At 35.4% G+C, this 19,948-nt stretch overlaps 1 protein-coding gene across 19 annotated transcripts in view; it reads right to left on the reverse strand.

The window, feature by feature from the left end:
• Nucleotides 1–19,948, reverse strand: part of ZBTB20 (zinc finger and BTB domain containing 20) — a 758,837-nt gene that overhangs the window by 389,960 nt on the left and 348,929 nt on the right. For 3 of the 19 annotated variants that reach the window (XM_006189979.3, XM_032479576.1, XM_032479600.1), the window contains exon 1: nucleotides 17,217–18,146. The exons of the other annotated variants lie outside the window; for them this stretch is intronic. The gene's annotated coding sequence lies outside the window, so the exon portion shown is untranslated. Of the gene's footprint in view, nucleotides 1–17,216; nucleotides 18,147–19,948 lie in introns of those variants that run through there. 19 annotated transcript variants of the gene reach the window in all.

Raw genomic sequence — 19,948 nt, forward strand, 5'->3', positions numbered from 1 at the left:
AATGGAATATGCCCATTTTATGGGCCCTGTGTGTTAAAGCTATTTTCATCTATATTTATGTGTGCATGGTATTTACCTTTTAAAAATGGACTACAGAAAAACCTAATTTTATTGTGTCAGTATAAGATTATGCAATCTGGGGTGGTCTAGTTTAAAACAGCAATACTAATGATGCTAATGCAAGTCTTGTGAGGTACTGCTTCTGACCTGGTAATAGCTAGATTAAAAAAAAAAACTTACCATTTTGACTTTTCATCATTCATTTTAAGGTTTGGAGCTAGTGTTGGTATGAGAAAGAAAATATAACTGCTGTCATGTTGAATATGTATCAAAAAATTACTAATAGCCACGACTACTTGGTTAGCTGTACTTCACTATTTGAACATAACTATGGGAAGTGGTGTTCCAGAACCTTATTCATGACAACTGTCATATAATGAAAGGAAGCAGAAACTGTTAGCTTAAGTAAAACATTAACAAACTGATGAATTTTCAATAGAGCTCTGTCAGACCAGATTATCTGAAAAATGTGCCTCCCCCCAAACATATATCAAAATCTTCATATTTAAGTTTTTAGAGAAGGATAGAACAGATTATTTTTTAAAAAACATTTTACTTAAATGGCATTATAGAATCTTTCAGAAATGGGAGTTGATTTAAATTTCAGTTTTTTGATCCCCAGAGGTTAGAGAAGAGGGTGGACAGAGGAAGAAGAGAGGAGGTGAAGGGTGTGTGTGTGGAGGGGGGAAGGTGGGGGGAGGTGCCCACTTGTGTGAATTTAAGCACCATGGCTTTAATGAAGAAAAATTTCCTTATTCTGTGTTTATGTATCTGTGTGAAATAAGTACTGCTCTCTATAACAGGAGTTTATATAGGCTCTATTGTAACACCCTTTGAGAATCTCTTTAAACATCAAAATGTATTTTTCCAAATAAAAACTTCCATGATTTAGTTTTATTAAAATCTAAATGAATGTTTCCATTGATTTGTCCAGAAGGGTCTGAGCAGAGTTGAGAGAGCAACTTTTTAAATGATAATTGGTAGCAATGTTTCCCGTCCATCAGACAGCAAGCTACAGAAATACAAAGCAATAGATATACACTTAGATAAAAATAATATTGTAGAGTCCAACTGCTATCTGAGAGGTGAGGACAGGCTGAGATGGACTCCTTGGCTTCCTTCTGTCCAAAAATTTTCTGTTTCCCTCTTTCCTATGGTTACCACCACGGAACATGTTAAAATCTCAGTAGGGACTCTGTTTCAACTTTTCCTTTCAAAACACAGTGAAAAAGCTTAATGGAAAAAAATGTCCTTCCTATCTCCATGCCAGGCACAGTGTAAGATCCACAAACTTAAAAGCCAGGCAAATAGTCTTTTATGTGCCCCAAAGCTCAGCAAATGACCTAGTGCTACAAAAATTCTCAAACAGGCATGTGACCTGACTAATGTGTGCTGTGAGATGAGTCAAGAAAAATGGAACCATCTGTACTTTTATTGGACAGTCAAATAATTTCTCTCTGTCCATCCAAAAACATAATTTGTATACTTTAAGGGAGATACAAGGGGAGTTTTTTCTTTAAAGGATCTAATTTTTATATTTCTTTAACTGAGAAATATAACCTAATAAACATAAATAGAGATAAATAAATGGGCTTAGAAAATCATGACTACCTTCAAAAATTGTTACTACTCATCTATGTACTAAGGCTTAAGATTTACAGGAAGAAATCAGGGAAAGGAAAAGGAATTAACAAGATGACATAATCTTCAAGAAGTGGGAAGTGGCTCCTCTGTGATGAGAACTACCAATGACTGAACTGCAAGAGTGGGTGATGGCAAAAAATAGCAATCAGCTGTCAGGCCATGTTCATTTTGTACATGTTACCAGAGCTTTGCCATTTGTTTCTTAAACCATATGTCAACCATATACTACCTCCATTACCCAATAAGGGAATTTCAGTGGATTTGTTCTATTTTACAAGTTTTGATGGAAAGGAGGACAGAGTAGTGACAGTTGGTAAAATATGGTAAAAAAAAAAAAAAAAAAAAAAAAAAAAGGTTGAGTCTTTCAAAGACAGTACCTAACAAAATATGTGTATTTAAGAAGTCAAAGGGCAAGATGGAACTGAGCAGGATACTATGAATAAGCTGACAGACATGCATTTGTAGAGAATCATAAGATACTGGTCCTCCATTTCAAAGACTAAAGTGCCCCCTTCTTTACGGATAAGGAAGCCAAAGTGCAATATAATAATAATAGCTAACATATAATATATCCAATATCATAAGGCAGAAACTATGTCAAACATTTAAAAATATTTCATTTAACTCAAAAATATCCCACAAGGCAATTATTATTTGCATTTTTATAGATGAGAAAACTAAAGCCGACAGAGATTAAATAACTTGTTCAAGTTGCACAGTAACTAAATAGAAGAGCCAATATGTGAACTAAGATCTTCTGATTTCAAAATCCAGGCTCTTAACCATGAGGCCAGTAGTTCTTAACCCAGACTGTACATTACAATAACTTGGGAAGCTTTTAAAACCTGCTGATGCTCAGACCTCACCCCCCAGGGGAATCCATCAGAATTTCTGAGCATGGGCCCCAGACGTGGGTGTTGGTATCCAAGCTCTCCTGGGTGATTATAAAGCACAGCCTGAGTTGCAAACCAGTGCACCATGCCGTTCTGCCTTCCATGAAGGTTGGTACACCTGTGCCAGGATGAGGTAGTACTGGAAACCTAGTGTCCTCAGTCTCCTTGCAGGGGCCTCTCCCCTACCCCACCATATACTCTTCGCTATGTTCCTTTGTCACGACTATCTGGAGAAGTAATATGCAAGTGGAAGTTATTACAAAGCATTGTCATAGCAGAATATGGTCACAAGTCCATGGAAGACTGTCCATCTCTATCTATAGGCCAAAACACAAGAAGACTCAAACTTATTACTCTCATCCCCAAAAGGGAAGCATAATACTGGTCTTAAAGCCCTTTATACCAAAGCTAATCACTAATATCTGGAAGGTCCTCCTCCTTTCCTTCCACAAATCCAGTAAAAGTGGCTACTAGGCCTAAGGGGAAAAGATCTAATCACCACTCCTTTACAATGCTATTTCACTCAGGATCTCAAGGCAACCAAAAGTCATTCCAAACATAAAAGTAATAGAAGTAAAAAGAAAATGTGTGTAGTAGAAAGATAGTGTCAGAAGTCCTAGGATTTTGTTGGTGTTCTGCCACTTTACTGCCATGACTTGAGGCCACTCTCAGCCTTGGTTTCCTTTTCTGTACTTAAGCTATATCTATCTCTCTTGATGCAGTGACTCCAAATGTGTGGTCCCATCAGTATCACTCAGGAACTTGTGAGAAATGCAAATTATCAGTCCCTATAACTAGACTCAGAGTCAGAAACTCTATGGGTGGGGCATAGCAATTTGTGTTTTTAACAAGCCCTCCAAGTGACTCTGATCATTTCCAGGTGATTCTGACGTATCTACTTCAAAGCTTTGTTGTTTAAGGTTAAAAGGAGACTGTGCATAAAATTGTTAGTTTTTATTACTATCTGCTTAAGTCAGAAATCTCAAATTCTCTGGCAGTAATATTTACAGAAATAATGTTATAGCCTACATTAGTTAGATTAATAACCTCATTTCTGAATTTCACTCTGAATGTGTAGATGAGGCACAAGTCAACCAGAGGTTATGCAATTAGTTTGGAGTCAAAGATAAAGCAAGGAGTAGAGCTGAGAAGGAAACCCCAGAATGAACTTGATTTTAATTCAATCAAACTGTTAAGGTACCAACCACGCACTTTCATCTATAATCACAATGAACCTTTTTATAAACAAGTCTCTATCTTTTAGCTTAAAAAAATATAACAGTAGCTCTTTGGATTTTAAAACAGATTGACTTCCATAATTCTGGGCTAAAGGCAGCTCAAGAAGCAATAAGAAATCACAAGCTTTCTACAGCTAGAAGGTGCAGTGGCCCAGACCTGTCTATATGTGAAGGGCAGACAGAATTCCCCTTGCTCACTTCACACTTCTGACTACTGCAATGGTGGAAACCATGATAAATGAAAATGAGTATCTAGTGGTTGAGTTTTCATTCTACTATATATTCTTCTGTAATATTACTATTTGGATACTATAAAACATAAACTGGGTTTCAGGAGACGCTTTGGAATGCGTTTTCCCCCCATCCTCCTGTCAGCTGCACTCTGTCTTTTTACTGTAATTTATCTGATATAGCTACTAAGACGCTTGATACTTTTACATGCGAGGATGCAGAAAAACAAAGAGCGAGGGAATGGGTTGTTAATGAAATTCTCTGATTGTAAAAAGCACTTTGGAATGATCAGGTGGTAAATAATAATAAGAGGAAATAACATAAAGTGCTTAGATGCTACAGCAATAGTCACTCTATAAATGCAGAAGACATCAGACATGAATGGAATTTGTATTTTATACAGCTTCTATGTGTGTATATAGAATATACAGTTGCTAATTTTACAATAATACTGGTAAAATATTGTTCAAAATACATCCTTACTATCTTATCACTTTAAAAGGCATCATATAGAAGCACCCATCTGTCCTAGTGAAATGGAGAATGCATGTCAAGAGGCTAAAGAAAGAGCCTCTTTCACATGAAAAAAGCCCAAATAAAAGGAGAGAATGAAGAAGAGAAAATAGTAATGCTGTTACAACAGCTTTGGAGACATGCACAAAGATGATCCTCGAGAAACATCAGGGACAAATAACTGTTAATGTGTGGCAGAGGAACTATAATGAAGATATATGATCACACACCAAAAATACAGACACAAGCTCTTTCTCTTGCTGGGCTATTTTTATGGTGGTAGTTGTTTTTAAATGAAAACAGGGAGAAGAGAATGAGAAGTATGGGGTTTTTTTGATTATTGCTATTGTTGCTGTTTAGTTTAGCTATATTGTTAAAAGAAATTCCGTATCAGGAAGAACACAACCTCAGTGCTTATCACAAATGTGCCTTCAATTTTCTTGTTATTTTCCCTTCGTAGTTGTTCTTAACACAATGCCCATTCATTAAGGTATGCTAAATCCTGGTCTATGGTGACTCTACTTTAAAAGAGATGGAGAAGATGCTAAGAGTGGAGATTCTCTTAGTTATATGGGAAGAGTCTGATTAGAATTCTGAGAAAGCAGAGACCTTAATAAAAAGATCACAAGCCAAACAATACAGAGCACTGAAGCCTGAATTAGCCAAAATACACAGTTCTCTCCCTTCCTTTGTCCTCTTCCTTTGTGGATCCCTGTGTCTCTAGGATATTTTCTGTCTTCAGTCATTTAAAAAGCACATCCAGCTATTTTGTAAAATATCTCAAATTTCCAACTTGGAAGAAGATAGCAACTTTCTCAGAGAAACTAACCCTATGTATTCACAAAACTTGCACTTATTTTTGGAATAGGGAAGTGGAGAGATAATTACCAACATAGGAAAGGAATAATAATAATATTAGTAATAATTACATTAATACCAATACTTTGGATTCTAGAGTATGTTTTATCACAAAATTTCACTTGTATTAAGGGAGACTTCAGGACAAGTTGATCATTAAGCCAAAATCAGACTCTCCAAAAAGTTGTAAATGCTCTCAGAACAAGCTTTAGTAACGAACAAATGCTGGGACTGTGGCATAAAATCATCTCCCTGTCCCTAGGTTCTAAAAGTTAACTATTAAACCATATGCTGTTCATCCTGATTTGGTTTACTCAATTCAAGAAACAAGGACACACTGATCAGACTGCCCTGGGCAGTTGAACACCTAGTGCAGGCTTTGTGAAGACAGTGTTCTTCCCACCAATGCTACCCAAAGGGCTTCTATTATCAGGCTATCAATTCTGTATTGCTGGTGAAGGATGGAAAGTATCTTCTTTTGAAGAACAAGTTCTTTTCTCTCTCTGGTTCTCTCTTCTGGTTCTGGTACACTCAACATTTTATGTGCTCAATCTCCTCCACATCTTCCCCCGCTCCCCACCCCGAACAATTCCCTTTTTTTTCCTACTCTAGTTAGTCTTTTAATTATTTACAGACTTGCTTGTCTGGACATTTCATTTTAGCAGAAGGTGGCTGATTTTTTTCAGCACCTTTTAGTGGAATGCAATTATAGATGCCTAGAGAGGGAACTGGTCTTAATGGTATTTTTAGGTTTCAAATGTGACAGAGATCTTTACCCTTTATTGATTTTATTCCCTGTGTACTGTCCACTTTATAGCTTGAAATGGCTACAGTGGTGTTTGAAAAACTGGTTGTTCGTCACTGTCCAACCCATTTTTTAAAACAGATTTTGAAAGCCTTGTTTTTACTCTCTGTCTTAAAGAAGGTTTTGTTTGGTTTCGTTTTCTTTGTGGAGTCATGCTGGCAGAGAAAAACAGTCTAGAACATTGCTTTTAAATGTGGTATGATTGAGATTATAACCATATTGAATCTCCATTCAAAATTTATTAGATTGAGCCATGTGTAGCTAAAAGGAAAGAGAGGTCATAAGTCTTTAAAATTTTTTCACAAATACTAACACCAAGGGATGCAAATGTTTAAATTCATCAAGTACAAAATGATATCCCACTATTGGAAAGATATTTTCTCATGTCCAAAATTCATTTTTGGGGTTTGAGGTGTTGGGACATTTATATGTGGGATATTCCTCCATATTTTTGATAGTGTCTGCGAATGTCTTAGTATCCATGTAATACTACATTTGTAAAAATGATACATTACAGATTAGAAACAGCATGACATGAAGATCACTTTCAATGCAACTAAGAATAAGGAAATTTTCCTATGTTAATCTGGGATTGTTCATTTTACTTATATTTCCAGGACTCTATGCTCCACAGGGAGAATAAAAGTTGAAGAACTCTGGGATAAAGAAAAAGGATGAAAATAGCCAATGATATTCAGATCTATTTTTTAAAAAAGCCAAAATTTCTTTGTTTAAAAAAACAGGATTTGGGGCTGAATTTTATGGTGATTTTTGATAAATTCACAACAAAACTTTCTGAATCTTCAAAAAGTGAAAGAGTAAAACATATACTCTAAATTTAGAGTAATAAATAATAGTGTAGACATATATTGAAATTGGCAACAGCCAGAATTTGAGAGAAGGAAATTGAACATTCATTGTGACTGGAGGAAGGGTGAGCATGAGAGATGCAGCCCAAGAAAAGCACTCATGACGTGTAATCCAAAACCCAGCATCATACAATGAAGTTTTTATATTTTTCTTTTCAGGGGAACATTTGAGGAAAGATTGTTCCAGGGTTCTTGTCAATTTTTCTTTTTTCTTTTTCTTTTCTTTTCTTTTTTTAGCTAAAATTTCACCCTAAATTCTAGCGAAATGGTCAAGAGTGCTCTTGGAGGTTTTGACCCAAATGAAGTAAGCGGTTGTAACAAAGTTATAAACTAAGCCAATCTACACTAACCCCCAAGTCTTGCTTAAAGCAAGGCATTGAGATTTGGACTCCAAACTGGCAAACTCAATGGTCCAGCTGCATAAAGGCAAATTGGAAAACCACATCTGAGTTCTACTCTGAAAAATAAAGCTTCTTGATCTTGGTAGGAGGGTATTCCTACCACTGCTTTACTGTATATGCAAATTGTAGCTAAATTACACATTCCATTTTTGGTAACCTTGAGGAAAAGACAATGTGCTATTTTGGGGGCATATATTTTCTAAACTGTAAACTGTAAAGCACTATGTAAAAGTACAGTGATTAATTAACATCTCATAAGAGAAACATATGGATTGATGATGAAATGGATTAAAAATGTATTAAGCATTTGCTTTGTAAAAGTACTAAATACTACTACTAATAATACTAATAATCATTCTTCAGAAATTTGATGGGAAAAATCTACAGAATATGTTTGCTGAGAATAATCATCAGTTTTTAATTTTGGGGAAGAAGACTAGGACAAGTCACAGGAGGATTTTGATGGGAAGTCTGAAACCCCTGATCTATGAACCACCCATTTTAAGCTCCAGTTTCTTCAGAACTAGTAATAACCTGTTTCCTGAAACCAAAGGGAGCAGTAAAAAGAGTTGCCTATACTCATGTGCTTCAGCCTCCTGGAGATCTATTAAATCTATAACCCAGGACTCATATTTCTATAAAAATGATAACACAGTAAAAGTAAAATCTCATCTTCGCTTTGTTTGCTTTGATGAAATTGGCTATGCCCCCAATTAAATTATACTACAAACTTCTTTCCTACTACCAATAATGTAAATATATAACCAGGCACAAGAATGTGGTAATGGATAAAGGATGAGTTTTAGAGTCTTAGAACCTTGGGTTTGTATCGTATTTCCACCCTTAACAAGTCATTTAACCTCTGGAGGTTAAAGTTTTTCCATCTATTAAGTGAAGATAACGGTACCTATCTCACAGGCTTGTTTTAAGAATTAAATGTAAAACTCTTGGTGCAGAGAGGTCATTCAATAAATGGCAGCCAAATCACTGCCTGCAGTAAAATCAAGATAAAACATATTTTGTCAGGACTGTTGCACTGTGAGGTAGGTCTGGTATCCAAGCTACAAAATCCATTAAACCAAAATAATTTGGTCATTTTAGCAATGCATTTTAGAGATATTTTTAAATGACATTTTCCCAAAGTCAAGCTAGCTTATGGTTATATGGAATTTCTGTATTTAAAAGGGAGCTTTATTCAATTTATAAAATAATGTTTCTACTCTTGTTCCCCAAATCAAGGATTATAAAAACCTTCCACCAAAGAGGATAAGAGTGACATTTAGAAAACCAAGTTTTTAAAAACTATAATAGGAAATGAATGTAAATTGTCAAGAGGACAGGAAGTACCCCAAGTCAAAGCAACACGGAGAAGAAATATGTCCTGCAGAAGAGGAGGGATGGAATGACACTTAAACACGAGAGAAACGGAGGAGTGAAGTGCAACACCAAGCCTTAGAAGCTGCAGGTTAAGAAGTGTTTGAAACTCTGACTCTAAGATGAGAGGTAAATTCAAGAATACATATCTGTGAGAAGAAATGCAGTGAGAGCAAAATTCCTAGGAACCAGGAAGCATTTAGGAATAAAATCTTTAAGTGGGATGCTCCAAGGTGGTGCTAGCTTCAGAAAATACAAATATTGATGGGTTAAATCAAGACTGAGAAAAATATAAAGCCAAATATGGGCAGCTCTGAGAGAAAAAATATAGGCAGCTTGGGACTCAACTGTCATCACAATTCATTTGTGTTTCGCATCCCACTGTTTGTGACATTAACAGAATTTCGAATTTAGCAATGAACTATTTTTGAATTGTGAATCTCTGCAGCCATTTTCCATATGTAGCTACCACTGAAACTAGCAATAATAGCCCTTTGATCTTTAAAAAACTTCCAATTAATACTATTCAAATCAGGGCTCACCTAAGAATTTCTCAAGTTAATTCACTTTTTTTATCATTTGAAGTGGAGTGTTATCCCTGCTGTTTATTTGCATAGAGTCCAAATTATTTGACTATTTTAGTAACAAATCCTTTGGTGGCTTTTGCTTTTATTGTCATTTTTCAAAAGATAAAGTTTTAGATTGTTGAATTCTATTTTCATTTAACTAAAATAAGACAGATCTTTTTATAAAGGCATTGAAAGGGGTAAAATTTACATGCATCGTTCCTATGGTGTGTCAAACATTAAGCAAGGTAATTTCAAATATTAGCATTTATTTAGTATTGGTATGCATATATTAATTCACATGAACCATATATATTTATATATATTCTATATATAATGAGCTTATATTCATATACACAGGGCTTTTCTGTCTTATTGTTATTATTGCCGTTGTTAACGGATATCATTTATTGAGTACCTATTACATTCCAAGAACTCTTCATGGCACTATGCACATATACCATGTAATGAAGCCATTTCTGCTCCATTTTCCCTTTGAGGACTTAGACATAAGAAATAATGAGTGCATGATAATATATTTTGTAAATGGTAGAGGTGATAACCAAATACATGGCTGTGCAACCACAAAGTCGACATTCTTTTCACAATATAGTTCAGCCTTTCGTGCTGAGGCAAGCCTACTGTTTTAAAAGTTAACAAAATGTGTTGTTAAGATTCCATACAACCGTTTTTCTTAATATACTGTTATTCCATTGTGCCATCATTCTCTTAAAATTATTCAAACTTCTACAGAACATCTACACTGATGTTCACATGCTTTTCCTCATAAAACGTAAATCAGTTCAAAAAGACTAATTAAGCACCTACTATGTGGCACCACTAACCTTGATAACTTTGTTCACTGTTGTGTTAAGATACAAATCTTGACAACGTACAATCCTTTCTTTCCTGAAGATGCCTTTTTGGGTAAAATTATATTTCTAATCTCCTTTAGTCACTGATAATATAAAAAAATAGCACTATGCGAAAAACATTAGGGCTTTGGATTTGAAAGTTCCTTTTAATAAAACAAACCTAGTTAGCCACAAATTGTTGAAACAAAATCTGTAACATGAAGGGCATTTAAGGCAGATTTAAACAGCATTTCTACCTAGAAACAGAAAATTAGTCTGCATAATGTCATTTATCTACTGAGCTAGATTATATTATAATTTTCAGCTATAAACCCAGATTCTTCATGTGTGTGGCAAAGATATCTCTGGCCCACCCTTAGTAGGAAGTGTGTTTTGACTTGTTTTGTCAGTAGTGACATAGTGACAATGGAGTTGCACTGGACAAAATATGTTTTCGGCAAGTTTCCTTGGTAATGAAAATGTGTATAATAATAATAATAATAATCAGCATCAGCATCATAATAATGATAGCACTTGATACTACACTATGTGCCAAGTACTGTGATTAGCACTTTACATGCATTATCTTACTTATTGCTCAAAATATCTCATGTGGTGTGTACTGTTAATAATCCAGTTTAACAGATAAGGACACTGAGACATGGAGAGGCCAAATAACTTGCCTAGGATCACGCAGATAGAGAAGAAGCAGAGCCAATGAGTCCAACTCTCAGACCTACACGAAGTGGGGATGACAGCAGGTGCTATGATGTCTGTTCAAGAGAATACTGCATATGTGCTATTCTGTCTGCATCAACTAGAGCTGGGACTCAGATGCTTTGTGGGCCCAAATCTGAGGACAGCTAACAGGAGTTAAAATTTCAGTTGCTTCTATTCATATTGCCTGCTAATTAAAATGTTCCCTTCTGAGAAGACAGTGGCTGGCTGGCATGACCCTAGAACATAATACATGCTCAAAAAAGTATATTATGAATGTTAACAATGGTTTCTCAAGTACTGAATGAACCAGTGATTTCCACTCCCCACCGCCCCCTTAAAAAAAAATAGGTTGTCCTACTGTCTAAAATATTTTCACCGTGAGCACATATTACTTAGGTGAGCAGGTGAAAAAATTGGAACTTTCTTTTTGTTTTGCTTTAATCTTACGTTGTTAGTCTCAGTTAAAAATGTGACCCCTCTGGGAAACTTTTCCTGTTGCCTATGCTCAGATCTAATCTAGGGTAGTACTCCTTACTCTGTCCTTCACAGAACCTTATCAAAGCCACATACTATTGTTCATTGTTTGTCTTCTCTACTTTATCCCTGGAAGATTGACCCTATAACGTATCTACCTCTTGCACCTCTGGGTATCCTGAACTCATTAAAAAACCAAAAACACAAAACCCAGAAAACACACACACACACACACACACACACATACACATACACATACACGAACAAGCTAAAAGATGAAAAAGAATGATCTTGGCGTTGATTGTGCACACAGTTTGGTCCTTGCAGGTGGCTTATTTTCCCCCTTATGTTATGTGCAGGTCCCCATGAGAAAAGAGCTTCCCACAACAGGGAGAGTCCTGAACTGACTGGTCTGTTCCCCAAAGAAATTTATAAATGCATAAGAAATATATATATATTTATACACATACACATGCACACATTCATACATACATCCATATTATGAAATAATATGAATGCATTTGGAAGTCATGGAGAATGCAATAGGCAATGTCTCAAAAACAAAGCATATTATTTTTGTTTATATTACTTCACATTTTATATTTAGTAATTTTATTCCCTTTCTATCCTAATACATTATGTACTCTAATACATATTTCATGTAAGTGAAACTTTATTCACCATTTTACCCCTAGTTCCTAGAGGAAAGCATGGCACTAAACACACAATAAATATATGTTGAAAAGAAGGGAAGGAAAGGGAAAACAGACACAGAAGCTCTCACAATATTTCTCATATTTCTCTGGAAATAATAAAGGGGGTGGGTGTCTCCAGTACTTTTCCAGGAAAACACGAGTCATCAGTGAAGTTGCAAGCTCTCCTCCTGTTCCTCAGACCAGCTACCAAATTCTTTTTTGCCCAAAATGTCTCTTCTAGCCTGTTGATACCCCATTTCTGGCACTGCTGAGACTTTGGAGCAGGGTCTTAGGCAGAAGCAGCGCAAGCCCCTGCCAACTAGGGAGGCTGCTGCTATAGGTTCCAGCATTTCCTATAGGTCAGCTGAGGCCCCAGAGGGGCAGTGGAAAAAGACATGCGAGTCTTCGCAATGTCAGGTGCATTCACTTACACATGTCTTCTCCCCTCAAAAAGGATCCTGGTAACAAATCACTGAATGATGATGAGAGCAATGGAATAGAAGGCCCCCATGATATCTGCCATTCCAGGCCTGGGAGATATAGACTCCTGCTGAGGGGAAGAAGGAAGAATCGACAATGGTTTCTTACATTTTGCAGCTTCAAAATTGTAGCAGGGTCCTATTAAATGAAATTGCTATCAACAAGCATATACACATACTGATATAATACAATAGAAATCTTTAGTTTTACTCGACAGGAGAGTATGTGGTGATTCATACTTCTCCGAGTATGGAGAAGACAGTATCTTAGTAGTAATAAATTATTCCAGATTGTGAATTTTTTCAGACAATGGTTGGACTTGTCCTTTTTCATCTTTGTATCACCCAGACCCAACATACGACATAGCATATAGTATATCAACATATGGTGGCTAAAATATTAAAGAACATTTTTTGGCAATGGTGAGATATGGCTTGAAGGGTTCAAACAAACACAGAATTCTTTTCTGAGCTCAATCTTCCAGTTTTATGAGCGAGCAATCATCACTTATTATTGTTTTGGTCAGTGTTAATATAATAAGCCCTCACCAACTGCGGTGTGGAAATCTTACCATTTTATGCTCAGACCCTAAAATTTTAAAGCCATGATTTTGAAAGTGTGGTTTTCAAGCTTTAGTGCGCATAACTAACCTGGGTAGCTTCCTAAATTGCAGATCCCCAGACTCCATCCTCAGAGCTTCTAATTCAGTAATTCCGGAATGAGACCCAAGGATCTTCATTTTGACAGGCACCCTAGGTAATTCTGGTACAGGTGGTCCTTGGGCTACTTACTATGGCTTGGGTTACAAAGGCAATGTGAAAAGAAGCCTTTATGCTTCACCTTTTCAATATGGAGAAAAGACTGGCCTATTCAATGCAACTTAACCATCAAAACTACCTGCGAAAAGACCAGGCAGTTTGCTAAGACTTTTGAAAATGAACCAAGGGAGGACATAAGGGCAAGAAACATTAAATTTCAAGCCAGAAAGGATTCTTTTCTAAAACTTGACAAAGACTGACCATGTGCTTAAAGTAAAAGTAGAAGATGAAAGGCAGCAATGGTTCATTAACAATTTTAGAGAGGCAATGTTGATTCAAGAGGTTTATTTGATAAAATATGTTTTAATGGCTATTATAAAAGTGGACGCCTTCTAAATCTTTTATTTACCATTAAACTACACACGTGTGTGTATATATATATTTATATAAAATAATTTTAGAAATGTCCTCCTCAAGTCCCTGCTTTCCAGGATCGTGGTCAGCCAACATTATTGCACTAACTGTAGCCCACCCCAACCCCCCGCCCCGAGGAGCTGCCGCTGCTTCTCCCCCAGCCTCTCGGCCTCTGCAGCCTGTAACTGTTTCAGTGATTGTTGTCTCAGCACTGAGTTCTCTGAAAACTCAGTCTGATATTTTGCAAGAACTTTAGTAATAAATGAGAAAAATTATTTTACTATTCTTATGAATGCTGTAAATTGCATAACCTGTCATGATTTTCTCTTTGACTTAGCTGCATGAAAGTTCAAAGGCAAATATATAGCACTTCACCAAATGTAGTTTGTGTACCGACCTGACTCCATTTTTATATCCTTGCACTTGTTTATTGTTTTAATTTGTGTACCTTTCTTATCTACTTCTAATTTATTTATTCCACCATATTATCTATTTCTTTTTCTTTTTCAGCCATTTTAATTCCCTGTTTGGATCTAGGTGGCAGAAATAAATGAGAAAAACAAAACAACACAAAAAAGTGTGTGTGTGTGTGTATTTTATATATCTATCAAACTCACCTAAAGTATAAAATAAGAGTAAGCCTCCTGTAATAATGAAAATATTTTGTAGTCTTTGGGTTAATAGATTCATTTGATTATTTGCAGGATTGTAATTTAGGGAGGCATAAAATTAAAATACCACTATGAGAATATCCATATGAAATTGAACACAGGTATTTTCAGCACCAGATCATTAATTCTGATATCCTTCAGTTTGGAAAGCCAACTATAGCTGTGTCAAAATCTGCGTGTGCACTCTTTAGACTGTATAAAAAGAAAAACTCCTAAGCTTAATCAGCCTAACAAAGTGTATAATTCTAAAAATATTTTTTCTTTTAAAAATTGTATATGTATACATGTGATAATATATGTGCATATATTATTTACTTATATGTGTTTTACATACATATGTATGTATATATCTTAGAATCTTAAACCAAACACTTCAGTTCTTTGCCTCCATTATCATTTTCTCTTAATTAAATAATTTTCATTAAGCAACAAACAGTAGTAAGTCATCTCAACAATGAAACCTTATATTTCAGACTGGTTTTAGTCTATTTTCTGCATTTCCTCTGATAATGATCCAGGTAGTCTCAGACTGACTCTAGTAACAACTCAGGTAAGTTAGAGGAACTCTAATTGGACACTAGACATCCTAAAAATGATACTTTTCTTAATTTGTCCTTATATAACAACTTTGGGCTGAAATTATTATGTTTGGGACCCAAATAAGATTTTTGTTCTTGTATTAATTTCTGGATTTCATATCCTTTCAGATACCAAAGGAATATAGTACCACACTGGAATAACACCAAGTTACGCTCATTTTTCGCTCCCCCCACCCCAGCACAGACAACCAATAGCTGATTCATACTTGCATTACATCACTATTGGATTACAGAAGCACTCTTTAGTCTGACCTCCACATGTCTCCTGCAACTCATTTGTAGATAGTCCAGAAGCAAGCAGCTGGATTTCATTTTTCTTCCAGCGGTCACCATTTTATAATGTTTCTCCAATTCACTGTGAGTTTCACTATTGACAAGTCAATCCAAAACTCCAAAAGGCATTTAAGTGTAGTGAGTTAAATAAGAAAGAAAATATTACCATTAACTTGCTATAGATTCATGTCACTCAATTACACTTTACCATTCACTCCCCATACATCAAAAGGTGTAATGATACAGTTCTCCCACAGAAGACTAATGAAATACTTAGCAAAAGTAAGTGCTTACAAAACACGTTTTAAAAGAAAAGTGTTGTATTTTTTTTTTCAAATCTTGCATAGAACTCTAGTTCAATTTTTGAGCCTTTCCAAGTCCTCATAATTCTGTGGTATTCATAATAAAGCAGGCAGATGGTTTAGTCTCTGAACATATGCTTTAAATGCCCCCTTTGCTATTTCAAAATAATGGACCAAATTGTGCCCTCAAATAGTCATAAGAAACTTTAAGAACGCTGCCTCTTGAAATTTGAGGGCAGAATGTTATCCAGTGGGAATTAAACCTTTAAAAAATATATTTTCTAAATTTTCTTCTGAGCTCTGCTCAACATATTAAGAAAAACTATTTTTTAATAAAATAGGATATAGAAAGGAAAAATCCTAACCAGCACAATATTGCCAGGTTCAAGGAGTAGATTAGAAGGTGAAATATAAGTTTTATATATTTATATTTTAAAATTCTGACTCTCTAAAACCTTACGAGAGTCATCTGATTTAATTTTTGAGTGATTGCCAGACTTTCCATTTTTATTATTATTCCTATTATTATTCCTATCATGTAGATGTTTTATTGTTAAAGCACTTTGCAATTATTAATTAGTTAATTTAGTTTAAATTATATTTATGCCTTTGTTTTACATCCATGTTATTCATAGTTATTACAATCCTAAAATGCTATTTCACCAGCCAATTATTCTCATTTCGAAAACAGTTTGTTGTCGATGAAAGCACATTTTTCAGGTTTTCACAGAATATGAAATTCATCCTCAGTGGATGTTAGTATTTTGATAATGTTGTTCATGTAACTTATCTATATTTAGGAGAATATCTCTGTTTCTTAATGTCTACATTTTATACATAGAATGAGAGCCTTCATTTCTACACTTATTTTTTATGTATTTAAATTTGGTTATAAAAAAGTCTCTAAACTAGTCTCACTTATCTTAAAATGTCCACAAAACTCAGTAGTCTGACCAACACTTCAGACAAAAAGACCACACAATTGACAACAAGGACACTTTGCTTTTTACAGAAGCCTGAAGTTTAAGTAACTATTCAAGAATTGTTATGTCCCTTTAGAAATTCTGAACAAGGACTAGCTTGGTGCTAATGTAAAACAGAGTTTACTCCAAAAAATAAACGCAATAGTTGTACCCAAATGTGTTTGTGATACTGTTAAGATAGGTTATAATTAACAATATTGAGAATAACTGAAGAGCCTTAAATCAAGCGATAATTTTATACATATATCCACAAATATCTGAGCAAAGTTTATAACTACTGTTGGGGCAAAACATTAACATACTCTTCTGCTGATAAAAATCACAAAGTAACTGAGAAATCCTCCCTCCTTCTCATTTCTCTAACTTTCACAATAAATGCAGCACCGAAACTAAACTCTTAGTCAATGTAGAAATACGCCGAGCAGTATTCCAATAAACAACAAATTGATTTTAAAAAACCCCACCAGATTAATAATATCCCCAATCTTTCCCTTGCTTCCCCTTGTTCTTTCACTTTCCATGCACACACAATCACACTTACCTGCACAAGCCTGAAACATCAGTCTATGTAATTTTTTTGAAATGTACTCTGTACCGATGCATTTTTCTGTGTTTCTTTCTAACCCTCGGGAATGCTAAGAATTTAGGAAGACAGCCACAGCTTAAGAGAGCAATTATTTGCCAGTAAATACTCAATTTGCTTGTCCTGTGATTTTTCTTCTAACTTGCACATTCAATAATCCGTCCCTGACTGCGTCACCAGCACAAAAAGTCTTTTCTCCAAAGGAGAACACTTTCGCCAATCAACCTTCAGCCATGCCAGGGCACAGCTCGTCGGGGTGATTTGCTAGCTTTAATTAATAATTCCTCACGCTGGCCATTTTAACAAATAACACAGTGAGACTGGGACGCTAGATGGCTATGATTCAGGCCGATAAAACTACAGTGGAAAAGAGGTGGGGAGGGGTGTGTGGGGGGAATTCAGACGCCGTTTATAAACACCTCTAATCATACTCTTTCAGTTTACAATATAGAGGACATCTCAGCTGAATTACCATGTTATGTCCACCAATTTGTATTCAGATGGGAGCCATATGTTCCTTCACTTTATCTGCTAAGGCCTCCTCGGTGCCAACACAGTCATCGGGCAGACAACATTTACAAAAGAGGTCCCTAGCCTCCAGATTGCAAAAGTTTACTGCAGGGTGAAGTTGAGAAATCAGACATATACGGCACTTCTCAGTGAGCCTGTGTAACAGTCTAGAAACACAGAGGTAAGAATTATGAGTGTCAGATTTACTCTTACCCTGCCGTCTGATACTGGGCATTTCATTTCGTCTTTAAAAAAAAATCTTATACCTCACCCTCAAAACAGTTAACAATAATGCTGATTTGTTTATTCCACAAACATTTATTGAATCCCAACTATACGCCAAACACCATATTAAATGCTGAGAACTTTTTGAAAGTAAGACTTTTCCAGCTAATTGCCACAATCCATGTATTTATTATGTAACAAACAGATAATGTGCTTGAACAAAGCCACCAAACAGGTAGCTTGTGAGTAAAAATAAGGATTCATAACACTGTCTGTATGGTTCAGCCAAGCAATCAGTACTTGACAGTCCACCTGAGTCCACATGCAAAAGTGATGTTCAAAATAAAAACAAAGAATAAAAATAGATTAAAAATAAGTTTTTTCAAAGATTAGAAAATTTCCCTTAAAGCGACTTGGGTACTTAGAGGTATATCAGTCTGTTCATAGGCAGTTTTAAAAGGTTCACAAGCACTTGAAGAACATGCAAAGATATAGGAAATTTTACTTATGACCTTCTCCAGTGTGTTTATGTCTATGACTGCAAGTTCATTAATTTATTGGAGATTTACTTATTGAGCACTTACTCTATCCTAGGAACTGAATAATACTGAGTATCCAGAGATAAATAAAGCATAACCCTTGTCTTCAAGAAGCTCACAGTTTAGCCACCAGACTCTGAAAGGGAAAATCTAACCAGAATACTGTAATACAATACAGCAAGAGCAATGCCACAAATATAAAAGTACGAGGCAGGGCTTGTAGAAGTGATTCATGGACTGTTTCTAAATGTAGAATAGAAATTTCACTGGTAGGAAGGACATTATAGGGAGAGACAAACCTTTGAACCCTTTCTAAAACTTCTGCTAGAATTAGACTGTCAGTTAGAAACGATGGTATTTAAAGCATTATAATTTCAGACACACAGTAATAATAAATATTTCAGGATTTGAAAATGAATTTCTTATGGGAAAAAGTCTCCCCCAAAGTTTAATATATTGACATCATCAGAAAAATAAGCAGCTTCTCCAGAACTGGTACAAACAGTGACAATATATATGCCATTCTTACTTTCAGTCTATTTCGGTTGTCTTAGGCAAATAGGAAGCATTCATAACACTCACTGACTTTTTGCTTTTTCCAGCCCATGTATCTTATTTTACTATGGACATACTTGTACAGCTTCTATTTTCATTGTACCATAAGATAAATCATAACTGCATGACCATTAAAGGAAGGGAAAAACCTATATCCATTTAGCGGTCACAAGTATAACTAGCCAGACAGTACAGGCTGCACAGTACTAAGGGCGAAAATATTGAGGAAAAGAAATGATAACCCAATTCCCCAAAAAAGGCTGTTTTAGAGTTAGTAAACGCTCCTGCAAATTGCATAGAGTTCTTAATGACACTGAACATTCTGTTTTATATTAAACTCAACAGTGAGGCAGCCACCAGAATACAACATTTACCATAAATCAGTTAACAACTAGCCAATTTGAAGCACTGATACAATTTATTAATTTATTCAAAACATATGTATTGAGTTCCTGATATGTACCAACTGCTTATCAGTTTCTGTTTGATTTTTATTTCTGTGATGCTCCTATATAATAAGTTTACAGTTTATTGAGTGCTTACCATATGCTAGGAACCGATCTAAGAACTTTACATATATTATCTCATTTAATCCTCACAATGATATTATGAGGTAGATACTATTACCATTTTAATTTAACAGAAACTCACAATCACAAATGGTGAATACGAATATGTACTGTGTGGATTCATTCTAAATAATGAGACCAGAGTCACTAATACTCACCAAAATCAATTCCATTACTTTATAGGTACCTAGTCACACATAATGTTTATGTTATTATTTTTAATTTAGCAAAATTAAGGTTTTGAGGTTGATTGGAGAATTAAGTGAAAATCCTATATCGAATGAGAGGCATG

The sequence above is a fragment of the Camelus ferus genome, chromosome 1 (assembly GCF_009834535.1).
Source record: "Camelus ferus isolate YT-003-E chromosome 1, BCGSAC_Cfer_1.0, whole genome shotgun sequence".
NCBI lineage: Eukaryota > Metazoa > Chordata > Mammalia > Artiodactyla > Camelidae > Camelus > Camelus ferus.